The sequence below is a fragment of the Triticum aestivum genome, chromosome 3D (genome assembly GCF_018294505.1).
Source record: "Triticum aestivum cultivar Chinese Spring chromosome 3D, IWGSC CS RefSeq v2.1, whole genome shotgun sequence".
Lineage (NCBI taxonomy): Eukaryota > Viridiplantae > Streptophyta > Magnoliopsida > Poales > Poaceae > Triticum > Triticum aestivum.
Genome location: NC_057802.1, coordinates 356517063 through 356522830, shown reverse-complemented (window position 1 = coordinate 356522830; position 5768 = coordinate 356517063).

The window sequence follows — 5768 nt, the reverse complement described above, 5'->3', positions numbered from 1 at the left end:
CCCCCTCCTTGTCCAATTCGGACTCCTAGGGGGGAGCGCGCGGCCAGCCCTAGGCCCTCTCCTCTCTCTCCCACAAGGCCCATGTTGGCCCATTAGTTCCCCCGGGGGTTCTGATAACCCCCCGACACTCCGATAAATATCCGGTGACCCCCGGAACTCATCCGGTTTCCGAATATAGTCATCCAATATATCAATCTTTATGTCTCGACCACTTTGAGACTCCTCGTCATGTCCGTGATCACATTCGGGACTCTGAACTATCTTCGGTACATCAAAACACATAAACTCATAATACCGATCATCACCGAACGTTAAGCGTGCGGACCCTATGGGTTCGAGAACTATGTAGACATGACCGAGACATGTCCCTTTATCATCGGTATGTTACTTGCCCGAGATTCGATCGTCGGTATCTCAATACCTAGTTCAATCTCGTTACCGGCAAGTCTCTTTACTCGTTCTGTAATGCATCATCCCGCAACTAACTCATTAGTCACATTGTTTGCAAGGCTTATAGTGATGTGCATTACCGAGAGGGCCCAGAGATACCTCTCCGACAATCAGATTGACAAATCCTAATCTCGATCTATGCCAACTCAACAAGTACCATCAGAGACACCTGTAGAGCACCTTTATAATCACCCAGTTACGTTGTGATGTTTGGTAGCACACAAAGTGTTCCTCCGGTATTCGGGAGTTGCATAATCTCATAGTCATAGGAACATGTATAAGTCATGAAGAAAGCAATAGCAATATACTAAACGATCAAATGCTAAGCTAACGGAATGGGTCAAGTCAATCACATCATTCTCTAATGATGTGATCCCGTTAATCAAATGAAAACTCATGTCTATGGCTAGGAAACTTAACCATCTTTGATTCAACGAGCTAGTCAAGTAGAGGCATACTAGTGACACTCTGTTTGTCTATGTATTCACACATGCACTAAGTTTCTGGTTAATAGATTTCTAGCATGAATAATAAACATTTATCATGATATAAGGAAATATAAATAACAACTTTATTATTGCCTCTAGGGCATATTTCCTTCACTAACTCCAGTTAACAAACAGTACAAAAGCACGAGGATTAATTGCTCATCAGGTTTAGACAAAATCCAGATTGAACAGGTCAATGACATCTAACTCAACCAAAATTTTCGGCAGTCACAATCAAATGGATCGGTCTGATCCATAAAATCAAGATCCCCGGCCAGAAAATCTACTGGTCCATGATGACAAGCTGTTGTAAATAGAAGCCGAGCACGATCAGAAGCCCTTAGGTCCACATGAAACTTCTTTTTATGTTGTTCAACACCTGCAGCCGTAAGAAATTTCTTGTTGAAAAACTTAATCCTCACGGACAATAGTGCCCTCGCATTCAACATGAAGAATGTGACAAAGCTAGTGTTTGCATTGTTGGATGCACATCCTTCCAGTGTTAATGTCTTCAAACGAATGTCGTGAGATCTGAGAAAATCCCGGTGCTTCTTGAACCATCGATTGGTTATACCCTTTTCTCCATGTGTTAGTGCCTAAATAGAGATGAAGATTGAAAACAGTTAATGTCTAAAAAGGATTATGTTGAAAGAGTGATAGATGAACGATTAATTATAGTACATTATATATGGGCTTTCAATGTGTGTGAAATCATCACCTTCATATACAAAATCTCCAGACATGGAAAGCATTGCAGCAAGGCAATAATGATGTTGAGATCAAAACACCACATAGTGATATATAAGGTCTTGATAGAATCCACCACCACTGATAGGGACAAGCGCTTCATTGAGCATAGAACATAATATTAGCACTGAAAGTGTACTCCAAGATGTAACTTATGCGCACAAATGAAAAATGCAAATTACAAAAGTGTACGTGAATAATATACAGTACCTCAATAGGTGTGGAGGCAAACAGCATCTCGAACCATTCAAATGGATCACTAATTGCACCCAAGGTCTCCAGTTTAGGCGCAGAGACCACATTTATTTGTGAAGGTTTATAAGAACAATTAAGGAGCAACCTTTGAAGTGAAGGGGCGTCTTCGATGATGAGCTCCTGTCCTTCAAAATTAATTCCAATGCTTACAAGCTGAGACGACTTTATTTTGAGACAAGGGATATGGATTCCTAGTCCAAAAACAAGCACCAAACGCTGCAGTGCAGGGCAGCTAGAGTGGATGATGCTGTGAAGTGAGGCCACCGACAGATCAACCAACACAAGTGCAAGTTTTTTCAGCACTGGCAGTCGAAGCATTTGTACCAGATAGTCTGCTAGATGGCACCGGGTCAAGGTGGCGGTGTGGAGAGAGGGGGGAAACCATGAGATGGGCATCGGTGGTGAGGGCACGGATGGAGCTCTTGGTGGTAACCTATCGCTGTAGTAATGGTAGAACTCAAGCTGCTGGAGTTTATCGAATTGACGGGATGTCAGCCAGGCAGCCACCGTGCAGGGTATGTCCAGCAGGTAGCATGCCGGGATGCAGATGCGTTGAACGGAGCCCTCATGGGAGGAGATGATGGCTCCGGGGAGTTCAGAATCATCATCGATAGATAGCTGACGACAGTCAAGATTAAGAGGCGCGATGCACCACAGAGTGCGCCACCGAGATGGGAGGACTTGTGTGTGCGGTAGCCATCCTTGGTGGGGAGAAGGGAGATGATCTCCCCAAGGATTCCGTCCGGGAGATCGCTGATGCTGTCCGCCGGAGATTCTACTGGTTCCTCAGGTCCAGGGGGGCGCTTGTGGGGACCCTGACTCATAAGTCGTGATCACCGAATGCACGTGTACAGTGATCCCAGAGATCAATGCTCACTAAACACACAGTAGCTGAATAACAAGAGTCTTACATCCATACATACCGTCTTACATAAATTATGACCATTATGGTCAAGTCTTGAGTATAACTTCGCAGCGGAAATCTTCGTCGATAACTTGGACCCATGCCATCTGCCTTAACCCTACATGCATTCTGACTGGGAAGCGTCCTAGCTCGCACGATCGTCACCAAAGAACTCTTCAATATATCTTGTCTCTCATGCCTGGCCAATAAAATAACCAGTGGCAAGCCAATGAGTACTTTGAATGTACTCGCAAGCAACCCATGTTTTGGTTCAAGATACAACAATGCATGATATAGGTAAAGTTTTGCAGAAAGCTAGTTTTGAGTGCAATGGCATGTTCGACAACTTGGAAGACGTGCATCAGGAGAATTCAAGTAACCATGAGGACAGGTTACAGATATCAACATAAATAGAGTGGGCATCAACCCAACTCAATTATGTCAAGTCCTTTGACTTGACCCAAGTAGTTCTTCCACTTATCCAAACACACTCACCAGGTTTCGTAAACATGTGGATGTAGCCCAAGAGCGGTTACCCAACTGTCATTGACCATGGACACGGCTATTCGAATAGTTTTACACTCTGCAGAGGTTGCACACTTTACCCACAAGATCCGGGGAACTTCCGTGTCATCCACGACCCGCGATACCTCAAGTACCCGGGGTAAGCACCCGATCACTATCTTTCCCTAGACGACACTAACATGGAGTCCACTCGATTGGTAGTAACCCCCGTGCCCAACATTTCACATCTTAAAATTGTGGAGCCTCGCTCCCATATTTATCACATACCACTGGCACGGGGTACCAACGGTGTGTCCGGTGCCCCATAAAAATGTTCTTGGCCGCCCTACCTGGCACGACCCCATCCTGAGAGAGCGCACCAAAAACTCTCCTGTCACTAGTAATGCGGGCTCCAAGCTAGTATCGGCCTAGGTAATCAATAATGCCCTTTCCCATATAAGGGTAGAGTGGTTGCGCATGTAAGGTTGGAATAACGGTCGCAACTTAAACCAATCCGTTTTTGAAACCACACTCACATATCCTTCTCCGGTACACCACTTCTTTGTCAAGTGGTTACCTAGCTCAACATCTCCCTCGGGCGTTAGTGGCACCCGACGGGGTTTTCAAAAAGTCTTTGGGAGCATACTTGCCTCCATCACCATGCATATACCCGTCCCATTTGCGTAGCATCTACTTTAGCATCCTATCTACTCCCACCCGCATAACCCTCGTGGGAAGGTAGGGTCATGCACAATGCAAGTATCAACAAGGAAGCAACAAAGGCAACCCACCGAAGTGGTTACCATCTCATCATGATTCCGATGCAACAATAGTAAAGTGCTATATGACATGCATAAAAAGGGTTTCATGGACATGGTCAAAGGGCTGCTTGCCTGGTTCATCAGAGCCTTGAAATCTTCTGGTCCTTCTCCAAGTACTCCGTCTACTTCGTCAACTAACGCCGGAAGCAACCATAATAAGCAACACAAGAAGGCAGAAAATAAAAGTGCTCTAAAAATATTAATTTGACTTTTCTAGGACATCTCTGGTTATATGAAAAAACCCAGAGTAGTTTCATTGGAATTGGGTCAGTGGATATTTCTAAACATTTTGATATGATGGAATCAAGGGGTTTATGGATTTGCAAGAAGTGTACAGAATATATTTTTGAAAAATGAGCAAAGGCACCCATTTAACAAAACATGATTTTAGAAGCATCTAGAAGTTGGTTTCACTAGATTTGGAGTTCAAATGATTTTCCTATGAATTTGCAAAGTTGACAAATATGAAGAAATGGCTCATTATTTTGTGTGGTACATAAAGTATTAGTAAAAATGTGCATAAACTAAGTTATGAACTTAGAAGCATCTAGGAATTTGAATCATGGCATTTGGATCAACTTTGATCTCTCTGTGATTTTCTAAAGTTCATCACAGAAATGGAAATTGGGGTTTTGATAAATATGTGTGAAGAAAAGTTTCCTGGAAAAATGTGCAAAGAGAACCATGTGATAGATTATGATTTATGGATCCCCTAGAAATTTGAATCATCAAATTTTGAGTTAATTTGATTTATTTAAGTGCTTTTGAAGTCTACTGGGAAAAAGAAAAAGGGAAAGGGGGCTTTACACTTATCATGCGCGGAAGGCCAGACATAGGCAGCGGGCCGGCCCAGCTGCTCGGCCGCGCGCGGGCGGTCGACGCAGGAGGCGGACTCGAGGGAGTACGTCTTCCCCGAGCGAAGGCGGTGGCAGGCAGAGCCCGTCTCCACTTAATGGGGCGGGGCGAGGCCCACTAGCCAGCGGCTCCGCCTTGATGGCTGACCGACAGGGGGGGCCCGGCTGTCGGGTTCGTCTCCCTCCCCCCGCCTGAACAGATCAGCGGCAGGAGCGACTTGCCGTCGCTCGCGCCGGCGACCCAGGCAGCCTCCGGCGACGTTGCACCCACCAGCGTGGTCAGCGCGAAGGGGCGCATCCATCCATGTGTCACACGCATGCCGGAGAGGACCAGGTCAAGGAGAATGCCGACCGTGGCGGACGTGGCCGATGGCGATGGCGGGCACGGCGCTCCGGCCGTCGGGAGGAGTAAATGGAGTGCGGGGGAGCTCCGCGGGGGCAGTAGAGATGCAAAGTAACCCATAGGTGGGGAGGAGGTGGCCTGGACGACGAGAATTTAGGCGGTGGTCGGCGGCTCGGCTCCGGCCATGGACGAGGTTGGAGGGCGCAAGGAGGGGAGTGGGTCGGTCCAGGGGGTGCACGGGAGGGAGAGAAAGCCAAAGGAGTAGAGAGGGGGCTCGGGGGTGGCCTTAACTAGAAGGGGGCGAGGTGCACCGTGGACGGGTGCGCCGGCGAGGTCGTTGCCGTTGCTAGGGGTCACGGGGGCTCGCGTGTGCGTGTCCGGGGCATTTGTAGAGATGGTCTA